Genomic DNA, 23,713 nt, shown 5'->3' with positions numbered 1-23,713 from the left:
CCGTCGTGGTGGCGTGTCTTGGCACCCCTGCTGTTGAGCATGGTAACTTACAAGGTTCTCCACATCCTTCTGTCTCCGGCCATCTCGTTGCAGCCACCCTAGTGGGGTGTGACACGCTATGTCACTGCAGTTTTGACTTCTCTTGGGGCTCCCTGGTGGCTCAGCTGGTAAAGAATCTGCCCACAATGCGGAAGGCCTGGGTTCGATCCCTGGGTTGGGAAGATCCCCTGGAGAAGGGAAAGGCTACCCACTCCAGTACTCTGGCCTGGAGAATCCCATGGACAGAGGAGCCTGGCGGGCTACAGTTCACGGGCTCGCAGAGAGTCGGACACTGAGCGACTTCACTTTCGCCTCCTAATGGCCTGTGAAGGTGAACACCTTTCCATGTGCTTATTGGACACTTGAACATCTTCACCGAAGAAATGTCTGTTCAGATCCTTTGCTTGTTTTTAATGGGTTATTTGTCTTTTTACCATCAAAGTGTAAGGGTTCTTCACATACTCCTGATACAAGTTCTTTTCCAGAACTTGTATGTATGATTCGCAAGAATTTTATTCCACTTTGTCCGTTCACTTTCTGGATGGTGTTCTTGGAAGAACGAAAGCGTTTCTTTTTGACAAAGTCAAGCTTACTTATCTTTCTTTTGTTAGTGCTTTTAGTGTCCTAAAAGCCTAGGAAGGCTTTACCTAACCCAGGTTATGAAGATTTGCTACTGTGTTTTCTCCTAAGAATTTGGTAGTTTGACCTCTTAAACTTAAATCTATGGGGACTTTCCTGGTGGTCTGGTGGCTAAGACTTGGTGCTCCCAGCGTGGGGCACCCGGGTTCAGTCCTTGGTCAGGGGGCTGAGACCCCACACGCTGCAACTGAGATGCCCCAACAAGACCAGGCGCAGCCAAATAAATGAATATTTTAAAATTTAGGTCCATGATCTACTATGAGTGAACTACGTTTCGCATGGTGTGAGGATCCAGGTTCATCATTTTGCCGTGGCTGTAGCCTGTTGTCCTGGGACCACCTGTTGCAAAGGTGGTCATTAATATTTCCCCTGCCGAGTTGTCTCAGCAACCTAGTGGCAAACAGCTGAGTGTACATGTGAGGGCTCAGGGCTGGGTCCACAGCTCTTTCCCGTCCGCCGACACCGTCCTTTGCCTGCGCCTCACTCTCCTGAGCGCCGTGCCTTGAGGAATGTTTGCACTTCGGCACGGGTGAGTCCTCCAGCACCCTCGCTCTTCTGCAAGGCTGTTGAGGCCAGGTGGGGCCTCTGCCGGGCCCTCTCCGCTCAGGCTCGCCTGGAGCCTGTCTCATCTTGCTGGGACATGTGGGAGGGAGCCCGTGTGCGGAGTCCAGCCCCCTGTCTGGGCCCCTGCCCAGTGGCTGCAGGGGTTCCTGCACCTTCCTTACGGCGCTGATCTGGGGTCCAGGATGCCCTCTCCAGGTGGTGTCCGTGCTTCACCTGATGTTGCTTTTCAGTCCCGGTCTCAGATTCCTCCTCGTTTCTCCAAGTTCTAGACACTGGAGTGCGCCAGGCTCCGCCCTTAACTTTCCTTTCTTCCTTAGGTCAAATCTTTCCTCAGGTGACTTCCTTCAGTCTCGTGGCTTTCAATATCCACAGTAAAGGGTCAATAAATATTGATTGAATAAAATAATAGCTGCCTTCATTTGAATGAATGAATGTGGGAGTCAGAATGGTCACCCTCCCAAAGAACATACTTGTGCATGTGGGCTCAGCCATGTCTGACTCTGGGTGGGGGTCAGGTCAGCGACGGGAAACCAGGCAAAGAACAAGCTCCTGGAGGTGATCTAACATCTCCATCATGTCCTCCTCACTCATTTACGTAAGGATGCTCTGACTTCGGTGTGGAGACGCAGCCGATGACTAAGCCAATGGCAGCAGCAGGACTCCAGCATCCCTGACGCAGCGACCGTGCCCGGACCACCAGGAGGTCACCTGGGCAGATGCGTGGGGTCTCCACCCCAGTCTCCAGCCCTGGGGCTGAGCACCCACAGAAGTGGGGACCGCACTGTCCGGGAAGCCCAGCTGCCTGTAAACACTGCATCAGCATAAACCCCCTCTAGGCCCTGGACGACGCCAGGATTAGCATAAAGAAGGGAGAGTGAGTATTGATATTTTGCGTATCTGCAGCCTGATCCTGTCCTAGGAAGAAAGAGATCTCAGTACTAATGGAAATGTAATTGATGTACAAGTGCGATTCTCCCAGTGACTCAGAAAGCAAAGCGCTGGCTCATAAAATAGATAAGATTGGAGGCAGCACCAGGGATCCCGGGGCATTAATCCCAGCCGTGTTCCTGGTGCCAAACGCTAATAAGCCAGTGATTGTTCGAATTCACACAGGTACCACCCATATTTGTTGTCTCCTCCGGATCAGGCCTGCCTGCTGACGAGTGAATCAATAAGAACTCTTCATAATTTCATTTCTTCTCCCTCAACAGCGTGTCAATGCACATGATGACAATCCAGGGGGGAGGTCAGAAAGGGCACGTCGGCAGGAGTCCCGCATTCAGAGTAGAGGAGCTGTGATTCCGTGTTTCCTGCGTGTGGTCACTCGGGGGCTCTTGCACGTGGGGCTGCCTGGTCTTGCCAGGCCCCTCCCGCTGTCCTGCCGGGGCTGCTGCAGCCCCAGGAGAAAGGGCCTCAGCCCAGGTGATAAGCCCTCGCGTTGCTCTGCGAGGTGACACGGGGTGTGCCGGGGGAGGCCGATCCTAGCCCCTGCGCGACTGGGACTCAGCCAGAGGAGGTACAGGTGCCTTTCTGGAAGCCGGGGGAAGGGAGGCGCGGGTAGCCTTCCTCTCGGAGGGTCTTGGAGTGGGCATCTCTGCCACAGTCCCGGCTGCTTCTGGAGTCTGGGCCCTGTGCCCCTTCTGTCTTCTGCTCGAGGGATGTAGTGGTTCTGCTGTCGCAGTTGCCGAGAATCTTTCTGCCCCTGCTCAGCTGCCTGGCCCCGGACTCCTGAGATCCCCTCACCCCGAGTCGCCTCCCTTTAGTCCTTGACCATTTTCCTGGTTCAAACCCGGCTCCCGTCCCCTCTTAGAAGATTGGGAGCTGATCTTGTGAGTCATGGGCGCTTTGGCCCCTTGGTGGAGCCCAGGGACCTGCTTCTCAGAGGAAAGGGTTTCAGGCTATGATGCAACATGTGGAAGTGAAAGTGATAGTCACTCTGTTGTGTCCGACTCTGCGACCCAGCCGGCTCCTCTGTCCATGGGATTCTCCAGGCAAGAATACTGGAGTGGGTCGCCATTTCCTCCTCCAGGAGATCTTCCCTACCCAGGGATCGAACCCACATCTCCTGCATTACAGGTATATGGGGGCTTATAAAGGAAAACAATTGTTCTGAAACATATTTATGAGAACATTTGAACAAACGTGTGAGAGTAACACGCTCGCCTCTTAACCAGCGACTTAAACCACAAGGTCCCTGGTGCAGACGCCTCTGAAGGACTGGCATGTGTAAGCCACCCTGTGAGGTCTGTGCAGGCGGCCCAAGCCTGTGGTCACGTGACAGGAGCCCGCAGCCACGTGACAGGAGCCTGTAGCCATGTGACAGGAGCCTGCAGCCACGTGATACTACACGGTGGGCTTCGTGCACTGGTGGTGGGTTGTTCCACATTCATAATTAAAAGGCCTGCGAAATTCCAGTCGCAGGTTAGTGAAAACAAAGAGATTATTTCCTATCCAGGTACAGGACTCCTGAATTTTACCCACAGAGCTCGTTTTTACCTTTTTATTGGAGTGGTGCTGATTTACAATGCTGTGTTAGCTTCAGGTGTGAAGCAAAGTGAATCAGTGATACATGGACACATATCCACCTTTCCTTTAGGTTCTTTCCCCATACAGGTCAGTACAGAGTACTGAGCAGTCCCCGGCTCTGTACAATGGATTCTCATCAGTCATCTGTTTTTATATATGCAGTGCGGGAGGCCTGGGTTCGATCCCTGGGTTGGGGAGATCCCCTGGAGAAGGGAAAGGCTACCCACTCCAGTATTCTGGCCTGGAGAATTCCATGGACTGTATAGTCCACGGGGTCACAAAGGGTTGGACACAACTGAGCGACTTTCACTTCACATTTTTATATATGCTGCTGCTGCTGCTAAGTCGCTTCAGTCGTGTCCGACTCTGTGCGACCCCATAGACGGCAGCCCACCAGGCTCCCCCGTCCCTGGGATTCTCCAGGCAAGAACACTGGAGTGGGTTGCCATTTCCTTCTCCAATGCATGAAAGTGAAATGTCAGTCCCCGGAGAAGGCAATGGCAACCCACTCCAGTACTCGTGCCTGGAAAAATCCCATGGACGGAGGAGCCTGGTAGGCTGCCGTCTATGGGGTCGCACAGAGTCGGACACGACTGAAGCGACTTAGCAGCAGCAGCAGCAGCAGCAGCATATGTCAGTCCCACTCTCCCAACTTATTTGTATGCCCTTCCCCCCGCCCTTGGTAACCATGAGCTTGCTTTCTACATCTCTGGCCCTATTTCTGTTTTGTAAATAAGTTTGTTTTCTGCTTCTGTGACTTTTCTGTTCATTTGCACCACCGTATATGATTCTACATGTAAGTGGCGCCATGGGATGCTCGTCCCTCTCTGGCTCACTTCATTCAGCGTGAGAGTCTCTATGCCCATCCATGCTGCCGCACATGGCCCACATATCTCCCGGGGTGGCCTCTGGGACGCCTCGGCTCACAGCCCTGAGACGCACTGTCCTTGGAGTTCAGCTGGAGACTCACTGCCCTTCTCCCACTGGCCAGCTCACTGTCTCCCAGGTTTCTGAGTGACCACTGCTTTCCCTGCCCCCCAGACGTCTGGCCACATGGCTGCCTTCACCCTGCTGTGACCTCATGGTGGGCAGAAGTTTGCCGGTCTCCAAAGCTGGGTGCTCTCAGCAGATACAGCAGAAACCCACCTTCCCAAGACTGCCTTCGGGTTAGGAAGCCTGACCTCATTCCAGAGCCCTTCAGCCATCTCCTCTTCAGGGGTGGGAATCAGCAGGTGTGGCTCTTATAACCGAACTCCACTTTTAATATTTTATGGAAATTATAGGAGGATGCATCTTCTCAGGGGAGACAGTTTCCTGGCCCCAAGCAAGCCATTCATCGGTGGTGGCTAGAGCAACCTTACTTCCTGATGGAGCCACATGTGTGCATCTCTGGCCTCAGCAGGGTCCCCAGCTGGATCAGTCAGGTGCTTTCCCAGGCATCCAGGGGTCAAGGCCTGGCATGAGGGCAGGGCGCCAGCACAGCGCCAGAGAGCCCGTCCTAGGGTCAAGGGGCTGGAACGGTTGTCCGTGGAAAGACCATATAAATTCAGGCAAACTGCTGGTGAAAGACAGAAAAAAATATCACTGAAACCAGCTGTTCAACTAAATTGTTTTTTCTCCCCCCTTTAATTAAAGTGGTTGGTTGGGTAAAAAATGATCTGTGGGACTTGCGTATGTGGATCCCGCCTTCCCCGCGACTCAGGGGGCCGTGGGTCCCTGTAGGAGGTAACTTGATACACACTTTGTGTTATTAGAGTCCTGGGGCTGCTGGAGCAAAGAGCCACGGGGGCGGCTTTGTTGTTGCTCAGCCACTCAGTCGTGTCCGACTCTTTGCAACCCCATGGACTGCAGCACGCCAGGCTCCCCTGACCTTCACTGTCTCCCAGAGTTTGCTCAAATTCATATCCTTTGCAGTGGAAATATATTATATCACCGTCCTGGAGGCTGGAGGCCCGAGACCAAGCTGTGGGCAGGGTGGGGTCCTGCTGGGGCCACGAGACAGCCTCGGTCCCAGGCCTTCCCCCAGTTCCAGTGGTCTCTGCTGTCTTTGGTGTCCCTGGGCTTGTAGGAGCATCACCCCCAGGTCTGCCTCTGTCGTCACGTGGGGTCTTCTCTGTGGGCATCTGTCTCCGTGTCCAGATCTCCCCTTTGTGTGAGGACAGTCCTGTGGGATCAGGACCCACCCTAATGACCTCATCTTAACTTGATCACATCAGGCAAAGACCTGATTTTCAAGTGAGGCTCCGTCTGAGGTTCGGGGTTAGGACTCTGTCGTGTGAATTGGGGCAGGGAGAATGTAATTCAACTGATAAAGTACATGATATCTTATGAAATTGGGAGCTTCTCAAAACAGAAGCCAGGTCCCACTTCCATCTCATCTCTCAGACATGGTGGCATCACTAACATTGGGTGAGCCCATGCTCAGACCAGCCAGGGTTGGAGAAGTGGAGCCTACAGAAGTGACGCAGCCAGAGAGAGGTCTTCTTCGCTGGCTTGTGTCCACTGCTGTCCTCCCTGTGGGCATCCCCTCTGCCGCGGCTGGGCTTGAAGTTGCTGGCCGGTGGGGCACACTATCACCCCGTCTGGCCGATTAATACCTGTCAGCTAGACAGTTGCGCTCTTGACTGAATAGCAGAGGTTCCTGCACCCAGATGGAAAGGGGCCCACCCACGACTTGGGTCTCCTCTGTGGGACAGAGGTCAGTGGCCCTTAGGTGGGGGTGCAGGAGAGGTGGGCGGGGGAGGCTCATGCCTCTCATTGTGAATTTTGGGGGACAGTCCCATGGAAGTGGGAGCAGGATGGAGTTGGGAGAACACGGGAAGCTGGGAAAGAGTGTCCTGGGCTCAGCTCTGCCCCGGTGAACGTGGCCATCCCTTGCCCACCTCAGACCCCGCTGTCCCCCTCTGGGTGAGGAGGCTGTGTGCCTGTTGGGCAGGCATTCTCACGGCTCCTCTGTGACCTTCCGTCCAGGGGTCCAGAGGGGTCAGCCCAGCCCAGGACTCCTGTGCATCGGCCTTACAGAGGGGTGTCCGGCTCCACAGAGCAGATGCCCCTCACCCTAGCTAGGGTAGGCGGGGCTTAGAGAGGAGAGTCATCCAGCCATGAAATAAGTCATCAAGCCTCAGACGGTGATTTTTTTTTTCTAAATCCAACCCTCTTAGTCAAATAACTCGGGTCCACGGAGATGAGCCAAGTGGCATTGCTTTTGGGGACAGTGACGGCCTGACTGAACTTCACTGGGGGTCCTCCGGTGGGTGGTGAGGAAGAGCCTTCTGCAGCAGGGACGCGCCCCCGGAACCCTGTGGGCACCGCCTCCTTTCAAGGGTTCTCACCCGGCACAGGTGGGCAGTCTCTCCTGGGCGCCCTCACCACCGCTGCCTCCCCCTGGCCCAGGAAAGCCCTCCTTCTAGGCGGTAACTTCCAGAACGCTGCCGGCCCTCCGTCAGCAAAGCACCCCCTCCCCTAGCCCTCACCCTCCTTCTGGAGCCTTCTCTCTTTCCCTGAGCTCTCCCAGTCCGGCTGAAGCTTTCCACACCCCATTCCTGGTCGCAGTTGCTACAGGGTTCCCCTCCCTCCCCTCTGAGTACAACCCCCAGTTCTTTTCTTTAATCATCTGTGCATTTATTTTTGGCCGCGCTGGGTCTTCCTCGCTGCAGGCCCGCTTTCCCCGGCTGCTCTCCACTTGAGCTGCGTGCGCTTCTCACCCGGGGGCGGCTTCTCCTGTTGCCGAGCACGGGCTTTAGGGCTTGTAGGCTCAGTAGTTGTGGTGTGCGGGCTTAGCTGCCCCGACAAACGTGGGATCCTCCCAGACCAGGGACTGAGCCCGTGTTCCCCACATCAGCAGGCGGATTCTTACCTACTGCACCACCAGGGAAGTCCCACAGCCCCCCAGTTCTAGAATGCTCCAGCGGGTGCTTGGTTTAGGTTGACATTCTGAACAGCATTAGAGCCATTCTTAAGATGACTAAGTTAAAATGTATTTTGAAAAAAGCAGGATCTCTGTGCACTGAGTAACCCAGGTTGGTTCTCTCCCCTGGCATTTGTCAGCCTCTGTATGTCCCTGTGCAGGCCTCCTGGGGAAGTTCCCTGAAGGTGCCCGGCCGGCCCAGGCATGCCGGCGAGAGCACTCACCTCTCCTGGGCCCCAGCCCGTCCTTCCTGCGTGCTACAGACAGAGTGCAGCCATGCCGGGGGGTGCTGGCCCAGGTTCAGGAGGTTTATTAGACTGCCCCTGCTCCCCATTATAAGGTGCTTCCTGTTCCAATCGACACTGTTTGCAGGTAACCTAGCACCTTTGATCCAAGGTTGTTTACCTGCCCAGGGACACCAATAACTCCCTGAACCATGGCTCAGCTCCAAGAGTTCCCGGGGACCCAGGTCTAGTTCCACAACAATCAACTCTAAGTTGTTTAAGAAGCTTGTGTACATTAAAACAGCTATAAATCACAGTAATGAATCCACCAGCATGGAGAGACATTCATTACACGTCTGATCAGGGGGCTACATCGTGTGCCTTGGAGGGTGGTAATGCCGGACGAAAATGCAGTATCAACACGCCACCCGTAGGCAGAAAAAGCTGCACATTTGGTGGTTGGGGGGGGAGTGGACAGAGGAAAGAACCCCCCTCCTGCCCCCAGCACATACGTCTTTATTATTGTAAGATTTCTTGGGGCCAACAGTTCAGCAAGGAGGATTTATAAACATATCATTTCAACCCTTGGAAGGATTTCAGCATAATTTGCCGGGGCTCCTTAAGTGAGGTGAAAGCGTCTCCAGGGCTTTGCAAGGTAATAAAAGAGGGAGCCTGGCTGTTTGTGTGCCTGTGACTTCATGGCATCCGAAATGCTCCTACTTTCTCAACTAAGTAGGTCTGCTGGGGACCCGCGGGCATGGCGGCCCGGGAACGTCTGGAAGAGACACAGGACACTCGGAGCTGGCGGCCTGGGCCTGCCAGGCACCCCAAGGTCAGCTGTCTTTCTGAAATCCTTTCATTTGGAAGGGAAAACGCTGATGCATTTCAGCACAGCCCTCGTCTGATTTCCATTTGCAAATGAACAGGAATGATTTCTTCCACTTACCCTTGGTGATTAACCGCTGGCAATCAACACCACGCACACAAATGCGCCTGCCCCAGTTTCGGCTCCAGCGGCTGGCCCCTTCAGAAATGTCGCAGCTGCGGCTTCTGGGTCAGGAGTGGGCAGGCCCCGGGCACAGCAGGTGCTTCACCTTGAACCCGGGGCTGGGCTCTTCCTGCCGCAGCCTCTCACGCTCAAGTCCGAGCGCCGTGGTGGGCCCTCTCCAGTGGGCAGCGCTGCCTCATGCCTTCTGTGAAGGACGCGCTGTGAAGGACACGGCTGGTGTTGCTCATGTGGGCGTTCATTCTGGGGTCAGGATGCCTCCCTCAGAGGGTCAGCTCACTGGCCGCTGGGGCAGCCCGCGCCCCTCATCGGCTCCCGACGCCGTCAGGACACTGTCCCTCTGGGTGTCTCAGGTCCTTGGCCTCCTGGAGACGCCACCGAGCGGCTCCTCAAGTCTCAGGGCGAGACCCTCCCCTTCCTCAGTCTGCAGCCGGGACACTTGGGGGCACTCCTCTGGGAAGGAGAAAAGGAAATCCCCTCCCACGCGCCTGCGGTTTGTGCCCTGGATGAACTTGACCTTGAGACATCCGTGATGTCCACAACGTTCAGTCTGGAGCAAGCATCCCATCCTCACCTCTGTCCCCCGACGGGGCCTTGGGCAGACTGTGGTTGGTGGGAGGGGCTTAGAGGGAAGTCATCTGGCCATGGAGAAAGTTATCTAGCCTCAGACCTTCATTTTTTTTTAAGAAGGATTTACCACTGGCCTCCTCCTCCATCCTGTCTCACTCTTCCTGCTCCAACTCCCTTGCAAGTTCAAATCCCCCGCCCCGAGAACACCCTCCGAGACTGGTCCCAAGTTGCAGAGCCTTCCGCCCAAGCGGCTCCTGGACCACGCCCTCCCCAGCCCCACCTCCACCCCACAGCACCTTGCAGACTTCCCTGCGTCCATGAAGTGTTGTGTTTCCTCAGGGTTCAGGCCTGTCTATGCCTCTTCTCGTTCCAGGCGCTCTTCCTGTGCTCCTGACCTCATTTCGTGATTCTGACTCCCAGATCTACATCTTTGCCACCCCCCACCACACCTCTGTTTAGAGAGCACCAGGAGGCTGAAACAGCCCCCTGCCTGTGTGAGGTCTTCACTCGGGTGTCTTGCGGGCAATTCAGATTCAGCACACCCAGGACTGGACTCTCCTCCTCACCCCACATCTGCAGCATCAGTCCCTGGGGGTGAGCCAGGCACGTGGGGTCCCCGTGGTCCTTCCGACCCTCAGCTGACACCGCGGACCCGCCACCGGGACGGCTAGGGTCTCCCACCTGAACTGCTCCTGAATCGACTTCTCTTCAGCCCTCTCACCCTCATCTGAAGCTTCGTCAGTACCGGCCTCGATTCTGCAATAGCTCACAGCTCCCTCTGCATTTATATCGCCTTCCTTGAACCCATGGTCCACAGTGAAGCCAAAACGGCATTTTGGACACTCAAAAAGCGGTCTTCAGGCCTGCCAAGCACACGGGATGAAGTCTGACCCCGGTCAGGGCTCGTGAGTCCCGCAGGGTTTGGCTGCTCTCCTGGCCTCTCTTGAGCCACTTTCTTACTCAGATCCTTCCCAGCACAAGATTGGAAGAGCTTCTGACAACATGCTGTCCCTTACTGAACATCCTTTCACAACTTGTCATGATGACCTGGATGGGAGCGGGTGAAAAGGCAGTACCAGCTGTCGAAGAAGCTGCAGAGACGGCTGGAGCTCTCCCACACCGCTAATGGCGGCACACGTTGGCTCAACCGCTTTGGGAAACTGTTCAACGGTATCTACTGAAGCCAATCGTACGACCTACATCTCCCTACGCACCCAAAATGTAAATCCAGTCGACCAAAAGAAGCAAACAGGAATGTTCACAGCAACAAAATCTGTTATAACCACCAACTGGAAATAACCCAAATTCATCAACAACAGAATGGATAAATAATTGGTGGTATATTCGTTCAAGGAGATACGTGATGGTAATGAAAAGCACAGTGTTGCTGTAGATAACAGTATAGGCTATTGTTGTTTAGTCGCTAAATCGTGTCTGACTCTTCATGACCCCATGGACTGCAGCAGGGCAGGCTCCTTTGTTCTCCACTATCTTGGCGAGTTTGTTCAAATTTATGTCTATTGAGTGGGTGATGCCATCCGACCACCTCATCCTCTGTCGTTCCCTTCTCCTCCTGCCTTCAGTCTTTCCCAGCATCAGGGTCTTTTCCAAACAGTCAGTTCTTCGCATCAGGTGACCAAAGTATTGGAGTTTCAGCCTCAGCATCAGTCCTTCCAATGAACACCCAGGACTGATCTCCTTTAGAATGGACTGGGTGGATCTCCTTGTAGTCCAAGGGACTCTCAAGAGCCTTCACCAGCACCACAGTTCAAAAGCATCAATTCTTTGGTGCTCAGCCATCTTTACAGTCCAACAGTATCTCAAATATACTTCCATTAAAAGTTTTCTTTAAAAGATAATGGGCTAAAAAAATGATAATGTGCTATATGCTTATCAAACCCAATCTAGAGGCCCCTGTCTTTCAGTTCTGGGAAAAGTGCTGGTATCGCTTGTTAATTTCTTCATTTCTGTTGTGTCTCCTCGCCTTTTCTGGAATTCCTGTTAGTGTGATGTGTGACTTTGGGGGTTGATCCTCATCTCCTTATTTTTATGCTACTCCATCTCTTTGTCTTCTTGTATTTTTTTCCCCTGAGAGATTTCTTCAACCTCCTTTACCAAATTTTCCAAAATTTTAAATATTTCTTATACGTTCAGTATAAGAGCACTTTCTTACTTATAAGTTGTTCCCCTGTTAAAATAACATTCAGTTCCATTGCTGCACGAATCCAGTATCTTCTCTTACTTCTCTGCAGATAGTAATTATAGTGGGTTTGGTGGGTTTGTTGTTGTTGGTTGTTTTCTTATTCTCCTGTATTATCTTTGCTTTTTGTAGTCTCTTTTACTTTTCTTTATCTTTGTCTTCATATTGGAGGCTTTTCTCAAATGTCTTCTGATCTGTGGCTATCAGCTCACATTTGATAAGGCATTAAAAAACTGTTCAGAGCTCTGGGTACGTGGTTTAAATATAGCCATGCCGCCGCTGCTGCTGTTAAGTCGCTTCAGTCGTGTCCGACTCTGTGCGACCCCAGAGACGGCAGCCCACCAGGCTCCCCCATCCCTGGGATTCTCCAGGCAAGAACACTGAAGTGAGTTGCCATTTCCTTCTCCAATGCATGAAAGTGAAAAGTGAAAGTGAAGTTGCTCAGTCGTGTCCGACTCCTATCGACCCCATGGACTACAGCCTACCAGGCTCCTCCGTCCATGGGATTTGCCAGGCAGGAGCACTGGAGTGGGGTCATAAATTCCTTCTATTCCTCCTGTTGAGTTACATCCTGAGAGTTCTATGGTCGGATCGTAAACAGCCTTGTGGCTGCTGCCCCAGCCTTTTGGAGTTCTTGCCTATGCAGTTCAGCTCCCATGCTGTGGGGAAGCGCAAGCAGCCCTCTGAGAGGCCCATGTGGAGAGGATCAGCAGCCTGGTCTAAGCCCCTCACCAACAGCCCTGAACCGTTCTAGAAGCTGATCCTCCAGTCCTGGCCACGCCAGCCCATTGTATGGAGGAGAAATGAGCTGTCCACACTGAGTTCTGCCAGACTGTGGACTTGTACGCAAATGATTGCCATTGTTTTAAGGCACTATATTTTGGGGTGGTTTGGGACCCAGCATAGACAACCACTTCTACAGCTAGGCAGGTGGTTTCAACAGTGTGCTCACTAAGGGGTGGTCAGGTGGCAAACTGGCCTCTAGTTTGGTGAACCCCTGGGTACCTGACTGTAGACAAGACGGAGCCACCTCCAGCCTGGAGCCAGCGTGGGAGCTGTACCAGAGCCAACCCCCTCCACGCATCTCTCTGCACACATCCTTATGTAAGAAGCCTCTTTCGTTCAATCATTCCAGAGAAGAAATCGTCAGTCTCCTGAAGGAAGGGGACACGCAGGTTTCACGGTGCTATTTGACGTAGAGGTAGCAAGCAAGTACATGAAAAGTTGGTCGGCAGAGACATGGAGATGGAAATCACACAAGATGTCACTACACGTCTATCAAAGTTAAAAATTGTGATAAAACCAAACGCTGCCAGAGATGCAGAGAAACTAGGTCACCCGTCCGTTTCTGGTGGGGACGCACAATGGTCCAGCCACTGTGAACATAGTTGATGATTTCTTTAAAAATTAAAAACGGACTTTTCCTGCAACCCAGCAGCTATCCATATACTCCAGAGAAATAAAAATTTATTTTCACATAGAAACCTGTATGCAAACATTCATAGCAGTTTTATTTGTATTAGCCCCAAACTGGAAACTTCCCACGTGCCCTTCAGAAGGTGAATGGCTAAACCGAAGGGCATAGCCATCCTAGGCCACAGGATTCAGCCATAAATTGGAACCAGCGCTGATACACGCAACAACTCGGACAAGCCTCAAGGAAATTATTCTGCCTGTTAGGAAACATGTGGCTTGAGTAAGATAATGTAATTATCAGATTAGTGGTTGCCGGGAGTTAGGGATGCAGAGGAGGGGATAAAGGGGTCTGTGGTGATGACTCAGTTCAGTGGCTTGACTGTGCTGACTGCTTGAGGCTACATGGGTGATAAATCACACAGACACACACACATGAGTGTTTGTTTCTGGCTTTGACAGTGTACTGCAGTGACGGATGATGCTCATACTGGGGCGCAGTGGTAGGGAAGGGTGCCTGGGACCTTCCTGTACATTTCTTTGCAACTTCCAGTGACTCTACAGTTATTGATAAATTAAGGGTTTTCAAAAAATAGGCTGGGCCTGAGACTTCCCTGGTGGTCCAAGGGCTGAGACTCCAAGCTCCCAATGCAGGGGGCCTGGGTTCGATCCCCAGTCAGGGAGCTGGATCCCATATGCCTCAACTAAGACTCAGCACAGCCAAATAAATAAATAATTTACTTTAAAATAGGCTGGGCCCATGGACAAAGAGGGGCTTCCAAGTTGGTGCATTGGTAAAGAATCTGCCTGCCAATGCAGGAGATGCAGGAGACACAGGCTCAATCCCTGGGTCGGGAAGATCCCCTGGAAGAGGGAATGCAACCCACTCCAGTATTCTTGCCTGGAGAATCCCATGGACAGAGGGGCCTGGAGGGCCACAGTCGTGGGGTTGCAGAGAGTTGGACATGACTGAGTGCGCAAGAACACACATGGACAGTGATGAAAGCTGTGGCCAACCTCTACAGCCAATCAGAGGCTCCCCTCCTTAATCTCTGGATTCCTCATGCCACGCTTTCCCATTTCCTGGAAAGAGTGATGCTCTAGCCCATCTTCAGTGGAGGCCGCTAGAAAACTCCCAGGATCCGTGTCTCTTCTCTGACAATAGAATCCCCGACTCTTAGCTCCCTATTAACATATATCCACCCAGAATAAAGATGGACTTTTTCAGCCTTCCCTACATCTAGTGGCTGTGTGACTAGGTTCTAGTCAGTGCTTTGTAAAGCAGAAGAGGTGTCTGGAGTGGATGCTTAATGGAAGAGATGGGACCCTTGCCTCATCCTTCTTCCTGGAATATAGACACAACGGCTGGAACTCAAGCATCCTCTTGAATCAAGAGGTGGAGGCCGCCATTATTCTTTGTGGTCAAACTCAATGATGCACCATCTCTAGGCTTCTGCACACAGTCCCAGGATAGAATTCCTCTCTCTGCTCTGTTTCTGCTCAGATCATGCCTCTTTATTTTTCAGATTTTAGATTGAATGCTGCTTCGTCCAGGAAATCTTCGCTGAGTTGAATCTCAGGTGAGGTGTGAGCCCTCGTGGGGGCGTTCTCCCTTTTCTTGATGATTTCCACTCATGGAGAACGGCCATCTCTCTAAAAGCAAGGTCCCGGAGGAGGACCCCAGCGCGACCTCTGTGCACCACTGCTGACTTCGGGGGAGCTGAACCCTGATGCAGCCTGGGCTATGCAGGTTTTCTGCTCCAGGGACAGGGAATGGAGACTCAGCAGCTGTCGGTCCTCATGGGTTGAGCCTTGAGCCTGGACTGTCTCGGTGCTGTTACAGGAACTCAGTGACCACTACAACCTTATTATCATCATACTAAATCCTACCCTGCTGTTTTTTTTTTCAGATTGTTGTTGCTCAGTTGCTAAATTGCGTCCAGCTCTTTGTGACCTCCTGGACTGCAGCACGCCAGGCTTACCCGTCCTGCAGTATCTCCTGGAGTTTTCTCAAACTCACATCCGTTGAGTCGGTGATGCCATGCAACCATCTCGTCCTCTGTCGTCCCCTTCTCCTCCCGCCTTCGATCTTTGCCAGCATCAGGGTCTTCTCCGATGGGTCGACTCTTTGCATCAGAGGGCTCGAGTGTGCACAACACAAAACTGATCGTCGTAGCCACCTGTAAGTGCGCAGCTCAGTGACCGTGCGTCCCTGTGCACGGCTGTGCATCCATCTCCCTGACTCCTTCCATCTGGCGAAACTGAAGCTCTGTCACCTTCTGAATCAGCTCCAGGTGCTTCCTATTACTTGCCACTAAGAGTTCTAACCAGGACACGTGGGACTGGGCCAGGCGTGGGTACTTCCTGGAGGGTTTGGCCGTGTGCATAAGAAGCTTAGGTGGAAGGTCAGCTTGGAGGGGCCGCGTGGGTGGTGAGGAAGGCTGAGCTGGAGCCCCTGTCCCCTGGCCGTGGGGGGACACCACACGTGTCTAAGCAGCGGGTGACAAGTGGGAAGTCTGACTTGGCAGTGGTGAGCAGTATGGATTGAGGAGGAATATTAAAGGACACGGAATGAGTCCATTAACTCAGCAAGTGCTTATCGAGCTCCTGTGATCCGCCAGGCCCCATGCTTGGCCCTGGGAATACAGTGAGGAACAGGACAGACAAGGTCTCTGCTGCTGTGAAATTTATATTCTACTTGGGGAAGACACGTGGTGTGCAAGTCGATAAATGCACAAGACGATTTCAGGTAGCAAAACTGTTATTAACGGAATAAAATGCAGCAATAAGATAAACAGTGGCTGGGAAGGGTGCTGTCTCTTTTACCAAGACCTTGACTTAGGGTGAGGGGATGGAAGTGGTTCTAGGGCAGAGTCTAACCCAGGAGGGAGTCATTCATTCCAGTTAAATTTCACGAATTGTTATGCACCTATTGGCATCAAAACTTGGCCGTGTCTGTACTAGCTTACAGTCAGGTGTTTTGTGCCTAGATGGGATTGGGCATTGAACACAGGCCAGAGGTTAGGGGCGCACAAAGGGCTAGAGGAGAGGAAAGCTGCAGAGCCGCTAAAAGAAACTGAAATGTCTGCAGGAGGGTTAGTTTAGGAGGAAGTTGATTTATTCAGCTTGGGACCTGGTCCTTTAGGGGTACGAATGGGACCCTCAAGTGGAAATGGTCAGCTGACCCGAGCTCAAACCTGGGAAAGTCAGTCCCAGAAGCAGCCCAGCCCTGCCCCTCCCTTCACCTCCTGAGGCTGCATCTGGGCAGCCGTGGCTTGTGCGGTTGCCCTTGCAGTGCGAGGCACTCAGGCCAGGCTTCAGAAGAGCTAGCTTCGAGTGAGGGGCAGCTGTATCTGAGACGTGCAAGAAGACAGGAGAGCTAGCTGCTCAAATCAGGAGTTGGCGGCATTTTCATACTTTTTCCCCAGACCTTCAGGAAAAGGAGGCCGTTTGGGCAGGAGCACCTTGGCACTGGGGACGCCTCACCCCTCGGCGCTCTGCTGTCTACAGGGAGGTGGTGGGCACCTGGCGCCATGAAGGAAGCTGGGGCTTTAAGGAGGGGCACACGCTCACATGCCTGGGGGCCCCAGAGCACTCCTGAGCAGTGGGCATCCCCTTTCTGGGGCCATCTTTTGGTTTCGGGTCACACTCCTCTCCTCAACCTCACCACCCTCTCCATTAATTAATATATGACCTGCATGCTAAGTCACTTCAGTCATGTCTGACTCTTTGGGACCCTGTGGACTGAAGTCCACCAGGTTCCTCTGTCCATGGGATTCTCCAGGCAAGAATACTGGAGTGGGTGACCATGCCCTCCTCCAGGGGATCTTCCTGACCCAGGGATCAAATCCACACCTCCTGAGGCTCCTGCACTGGCAGCTGGGTTCTTTACCACTGGTGCCACCTGGGAAACCCTGTATATGACCTGGTGACCCTGAAATATCCAGGTAATGAACTTGGAGTCAGGTCAAGTCTTTGCAGAGTGAGGAACTTGAGGTTCAGAGACTGCAAGTCACTTCTTCAGGGTCACACAGCAGATCAGTGGCAGCAGATGGTAGACAAGGCCTTCTTTCAAAAATAAAGTCATGCCTTTGTGGTTCCAAACTTGAGACAATCAGCTCCAAGCAGCTGTGGGGCGGCTGAAGACGGCTAGCTTGTCCCAGAATGGATCCCTTTCCTCCCGCCCCTGCACCCTTCAGACAAGATTTACTGAAGTCAAGTGAACCTTGGTTCAACCTTGTTCGCAGGTTCTAAGTGGTCGTTTCATTTAAGACATTTAACTAAAAGCCCTTTCCATGGAACCAACTCCTGCAGGCACGCTGCCAGCAATTAATGAAAGATGATAAAATAATAAAAGAAGTAATACATTAACTATATTATCCTTGCACATTTGGGCAGTCCTTTTCATTATATCCTCTTTATGGACATTCTCCAGCAACATTTGAAGAGCTCCTTTATTGCTGTTCTCTGACTGTTTAGGCTTCCAGACATTAGCAGGCCGCTTAATGCTAATGCTCTCTCCTGCGCTCTCCGTCTTCGCTGGTGGGCTGGGAGGGCGCATCACATCCATGCCTCTCCTTTTTTGCTCGGAGAGTGAGCTGACAGAGAACTTGGGATGACAGATTTCATTTTTGGACTCTCAGCCTCTGAAAGAGATTGGTTTGCTAATTAAGAGAAATGATGCAATTGGCCTCCATCTCTAATTTGCTTAAAGAACAATTTGGTCCAGAAGCTAAGTGTCCCCGTGGAGACATAATTTCCAGGTCACAGTCCGTGGTGGGCATGACTGAGATCTTTCATGCCCTGAACAGAGGACATGTGGCCAACTCTACCTGCTGTGTGTGCGCGCCTCTACCCAGCTGACTTTCTGCCTTCCAGACTCTTTAATACCAGTCCAACACCCCCACTTAAGGCCTGGGTCTTTACTCACAAAAAGAACTCTGAGGGACTTCCCTGGTGGTCCAGCGGTGAAAAATCCACCTTCCAAACAATGCAAGGGACACAGGTTCAACCCCTGGTGGGGGAACTGAGATCCCATATGTCTCAAGACAACTGAGTCCACGCCACAACTGGAGATAGGCCTTAGCTATAGAGATAGAATATCATACCTAAGACCTGATGCAGCTTAATTAACGAATTAATTTTTTAAAAAGGAACTCTGAATTTGGAGGAGGGGAAATGTGTCCAACAAAAACACCAGCGCTCCAAAATCTCTCTTGAAACCGGTGCCCACGTGACACAGTTCTGACCAATGGGGTGTGAGTAGATGCCGGGGTCCAGCCCCGGCTGCTCCAGGGTATTCGAGGCGGGGACGGCGTCGGCGAGGGTCAGGATACAATAGCTTCAATTAGATATTAATTAGAGATGTAAAGAGTAATAGAATGAGGATAGCTCAGTAGGAAAATTCAGTGGAGAAAAGAGGCTGAGTAGCTTGGTTTACGCGGGAGACCAATAAAACTTCAAGACATGAAGCTTGCACCACTTACGTAGGCCGCAGGCGTCCTTCCGTTCTCCCGAAGGAGAGGAGACACTGAGGCCTCCCCGGTCGGATCTTAGAAGCCCAGGCATAATTAGTAAGCATGGTGGGTTCCGCGCTCCAGATGGAGACTCAGCCAGAATTTGGGAGAGAGAGCGACATGGGGAGACCAGTATTTCGAGAAACTGATCCCCATTCTTTATTTTCCATGGCCTAATTTTATACACTGAGGTGTTATGCAAAAGTCACATGGGGTCAGCAGTCCTGACTTTTATCAAAGTCAGATGCTTCATACAAATGTATACAGAGGTCTTAGGGGTGTTACATCATCTTCTGGCCAGGGGGCCTGCTGACAATTTATGACCCTCTCCTTGTGACAGCGGTCAGTCAACCAGGACACTTATTTCTCCAGGGGTGATTATTCTCAAAACAGACGCCACCCAAATAAAGTTACATTCCTATAGGGTGAGGGTGTAGTGGGTTTTAGTTAAGGAAAGAATTTACTTAGCCTAAGGTCTAACGTGATTAATATCAAAGGTTAATACTTATTCCTTCTATATATTCATTAATGTGTGTAAGGGCAGGGGATATGGAGACTTAGCAACAAACATTGGCTCAACAAATGAAAAACCCTTCACCAACACAATTTCTAATCAGCCCATTATACTAATAGTTTTCTAACTTCTCTAAAGAATCTGTTTTTAGAGGGTTTAAAGCATCTCATGCCTCTCACGGTTGGGAGGCTGTGAGCAATCACATGTGGCCGGACGAGCCTGTCAGGCAGGCTAGAGAACCTTCAGAGGAGTTTGTAGGTTAAAACACTCTTGTCACGCCCAAGAGTTTTTATTGACTGGAGCTCTAGGTTAACTCCTTCTCCGAAAGAGGTGGTGGGGGACAGCCCCCCGTGAAGTCAGAGGTGTAGGTGAGAGCACAAAGTAGTAAAGTAGGCAGGCTCTGGTTATGGGGGTAGACGCTCGAGGATTTCCAGAGGGACTCCTGAGGCTCGATCCCGCCTTTGCGTGTGTCGAGCGTCCTTCCTCATGACCTTTGCCATGGGCGGAGTACCTCACTCTGGCCCCCAAAAAGTAGAGGTAAGGGGGAGGCTGCTGGGAAAGTTTGTGTGGCAACGTGACATAGCTCTAACCAATAAGATATAAGGAGATGTGTGAGTGTGACTTCTGGGTAAGTACAGGTGACCATGTGACACAGTTCTGACCAATGAGATGTATGAGCATGATTTCTGGGAAAGCTCAGCTAACCAGACACAGGAAGCACTCCTTCCTTCCCTCTCTTTCTTTCCCTTTTCTTCTCTTCCCGTCCCTTTTCCTGCCTGGCAGGAGGACAGATGCATTCTGGATAGGCAGCCTGCATCTTGAAACCACTGGATGATAAGTCTGAGTCTGGAAGCTCGCATAACTAGGCAGGATGGAGCAGAGAGAGATGAGTCTCTGGCAGCATTTTGAGCGCTGCACCTGCATGGGTCGCCCACCTCGGGCTTCTTACAACATGAGGCCAAGTCCTGAGGCATGGGGGCGGCTGTTGGATTGGTTTCTTACTTGCAGCTGGTTGATACATCCTGGTGATACAGGATCTCATCAGGGCGACGGGCAGGATGAGCCATGGTCACCCTGTAAGCTTGGATACGGATGAGTATCCACCAGGGGCCACTCTGGCCAGTTCCAGCCTCCTCTCTGCTATAAACTTGACTCTCACAGGCTCTGGGGCTTCCCTGGTGTCTCAGACGGTAAAGAATCTGCCTGACATGAGGGACACCTGGATTTATTCCCTGGGTCAGGAAGATCTGCTGGAGACAGGAATGGCAACCCACTCCAGTACTCTTGCCTGGAGAATCCCATAGACAGGGGAGCCTGGCGGGCTACCGTCCATGGAGTCACAGAGTTAGACACGACTGAGCAACTAACACTTAACACTTTCATGGCCTCCGTCCCTCCTGTGTTGATTGCTCTTGTTCCTGAGCTTGCCTGGCAACAACTGACCTCTTGAGTCCTTGACCATGACTTCTGCTGGGGGCTTCTCTCCTTTCCCAGCATCTCTCACCCCAAACTCAGCCTCAGCTTCCAGTCCTAATCGTCTTGTTAAGGGGGTACAGGCCCTGCCCCCCAACCTCTGCCTTCACCAGCAGCTGACTGGCCTGAGGGTGGTCTATGGATCCAGCAGACAGTGAGAGAAAGAGCAAGAGACCTCAGACAACATGCAGTGGGTGCCCTTATGCCCAAGCCGTGCCCGCCTACCACGGAGCACATTCTGCAACCTCCAGGCATCATCCTTCCTTCTCTGAGCCCTCAGTCCAGGAGCCTGACTGGCTTTTCTGAATCAAAGGAAAGGTGGGAGCCTTAAAAAATCAGAGTGCCCAGGGAGTGAGGGGTGGGGGTGGGGACGGCTCGTTGGACCCTGACAGCTGGGGCTGCACTTGGGGTCTCAGACAATCGCTGTGAGGATGGGAAGGTCTGTCTTAACTGAAGCACACATTGAAAAAGGTCTCTCGTCACTTTATTTTCCAGCTGTTTCTATCAGGAACGTCATTGTCGCTGCAGAGGTCCCTTTACCTAATTAAGCTTCAGGTCTGGGCCGCTGCCTGTCCGACCGGCTGGCTTCCACAGCGGCAGCTGCGCTTCCCCTTCAGTTGCGGAGGACGGTGGCCCTCAGGGAGTCTTCTTCCTGCGAGAGAGTGAAGTGGGTCTGGGCTGCGCTGGGAACACAGGGCGGAGAAGCTGTGGGAGAGGCTCCGGGAAGAGGTCAAGGTCAGAGCCCAAGAGGTCAGCCAGCCCCTGCCAGGCAGGCCCGGGAACAGGTGCAGCCAGGGGCAGGAGGGGGCCTGGGAGCCTGGAAGAGAGCAGGCTGTCCCAAGCTTCAAGCACGTCCCTGCCCCTCCTTCCTCACCTGACCTTCTCGGACGGGCCCGCCGTGTGCTGAGCATCCCGTGTCTCTTTGCTCCTGGCCTTCAGAGCTGTCCTCCGATCTGACCCTTCGCTGTGACCGGCTGACTTCCCAGGCCAGCACAGGCCACGTTGCCCTGCGCCCCAGAGGAAGCAGTGTGGTCTTGGCTGGACAGCTGGCGTGTGGCTGTTCTGACCTTGGATCTGGCCCTGACTGTGGGGACCATGGTGAGGGCTGCTCAGAGGGGTGACCCAAAGCCGACCCAGCCAGCCCCTCACAACACCCTTTGTTTGTGAGCTGCGCTGCTGCTACGGGCTTTGAGGCCGGCAGCGCTTCAAGCTGCAGTGCTCAAGGCAACAGGAGTGTTTGCAAAAGCAGAAGGACAAAATGCCTAGGGCAAACCTTCCTGAATCAACAATAAAAGGCCCTGTTTTGCCCAAACCCAATCACTCAGTGATTTTGGTTTGCTCGCTGCTGAAACAATGGCCTATATTTCCTATATTAAAATTTTGTGGACGATTACTCTTATGTATCCTTTTTTAATTCCTTTTCATTTTGCTCTTGGAAGAAATCTTCATAACCTTTCAATTTAGCGATTTCGTATTATTCACTATGGAAATCAGAAAGCTTTGCCAGGTTGGAACTGAAATGTCAATTAATTGTCAATTCGTCACATTGAGTAATTGATTAATTGGCACAATGTTAATCTCTAAATCAGTAGTAATAAATTACTTGGTTTTTAATCTTGACCTTCAAAGTGCTAAAACTCTTCAAACTGCCATTGTTCCCGCAGGAAAATGACTGATGAAGCCACGTTCCTCCCATAATTTTTGTTGCTCCTAAAATTCCTGCCTAATTGAGACTCACAGGCGTGTCTGCAAGCCAACTTTGCCGGAGCGCGTCCAGCCGTGCCCAGACATCAGGTGGAAATGGCTGGAAACTGGGCCACCGGGGGCTGGAACAGGGAGGACACTGCAGGCGAGGGTTTTTTGCAAAGCTAATCACTTTACTATCACACGGAATTAATTTAATAGTTGCCCTATTTACCACAAAATTTATGGCTAAACCGCTGGGAAAGTTTTCTCTCTCTCTCTCTCTCTTTTTTTTCATTTATGGGGCAGAGGACAGAGTAAGTCTACTGGTTTCTGCTGGGGGCTTTTGTGGTTTGTCGCTTAGCTGCTTTGGCTGTGCGGGGCCTCTGCTGCCATGCTGGCGTCTCCGGCTGTGGCGCACAGGCTTGTCACCGGGGCGGCTTCTCACTGCAGAGCCCAGGCTCTGGAGCACAGGCTCCAGACACGGTCTTGGTGGCTCCGTGGCGTGTGAGATATTCCTGGACCAGGGATCGAACGTGTGTCTCCTGCATTGACAGGCAGATTGTTTATCACCGAGCCGCCAGGGCAGCGGCTATTTCTTTAAAAAAAAACCCTGATTTTCCTGTGTTTTAGTTTCATATTACAAATCCTACATTCTCTTTGAGCAAAGCAATATGTCTTTAAATAAATGCACTGAGCCTGACCCCACAGGGCTTGTAAAGGTTAATGTTTTTGTAATCTGGAGAGCTTCGGGAAGAGTGCCTTTGAATTTTCCTTCTGAACCTAGACTTGGCTGTCTGTCCGGAATCAAGGTGAAGCTGTGGAGCAGGTGGGAGGTCACTTGCTTCTGGCTATTCCGTTCTCTTTCCAGCCCTCCCTCTGGCCTCCACTCTGGTGTGGCAGAGAAGTGTGGACCTGCCAGCTTTCAGGGCTACTTGAGAATTAACCATCCTCCTGAAGCCCTCTAACATCCTTCCCCTGGCACCCTGGCGCCCCGGCGCCCCGTGGGCAGTCCTGGCCCCTCTGAGCGCTGTCTCCTTGGGTGCTTGTTCGTGGGCTCCTCTGTGTGGCCCGGGCCCAGCAGGTTGAGGTCCCATCTGGAAAGCTCTTTCTCTAGTCTGTTGGTGGTCATGGGACTCCGTTGCATGAACGCTGCCCGATGCCCACACCTGCCTAGTGCTGGCCGCTGTCTGTCTCTGGGAAGCCACTTGCATCAGTAAAACGAGATGAATGTTGCTGACCTCACTAGATAGCTGTGAAAATTACTACATGAAAAAATGTTCAGGAAATGTAGTGTTGTATATATAAATTAGGCAGTGTTGTTACTTTTTATTTTTTGACAGAATTCATGGCTTTTCTGAGAACCCCAAAGCACAAGTCCATCAGGCCTGGGGGTATCCTGGGGCTAGCACTGCAAGTCCCTCATGGTCAGTGGAACG

General features: G+C 52.2%; 2 long non-coding RNA genes across 2 annotated transcripts; both read right to left on the bottom strand.

The window, feature by feature from the left end:
- Positions 1-5,009: 5,009 nt before the first annotated feature.
- LOC113891809 lies at positions 5,010-9,075 on the bottom strand. The gene is made up of 2 exons (XR_003510886.1): positions 8,846-9,075; positions 5,010-5,326 (listed from the first exon to the last, which is right to left on the bottom strand). It is a non-coding gene; the product is annotated as an uncharacterized LOC113891809 (long non-coding RNA).
- An 11,983-nt stretch (positions 9,076-21,058) lies between these two features.
- On the bottom strand, positions 21,059-21,772 carry LOC113891808. Its single transcript, XR_003510885.1, has 2 exons — positions 21,466-21,772; positions 21,059-21,243 (listed from the first exon to the last, which is right to left on the bottom strand). It is a non-coding gene; the product is annotated as an uncharacterized LOC113891808 (long non-coding RNA).
- Between the last annotated feature and the right edge of the window lie 1,941 nt (positions 21,773-23,713).

Source organism: Bos indicus x Bos taurus, chromosome 4 (assembly GCF_003369695.1).
Source record: "Bos indicus x Bos taurus breed Angus x Brahman F1 hybrid chromosome 4, Bos_hybrid_MaternalHap_v2.0, whole genome shotgun sequence".
Taxonomy (NCBI): domain Eukaryota; kingdom Metazoa; phylum Chordata; class Mammalia; order Artiodactyla; family Bovidae; genus Bos; species Bos indicus x Bos taurus.
Note: the sequence above shows the minus strand (reverse complement) of the source record. Positions and strands in the feature narration are given on the sequence as shown.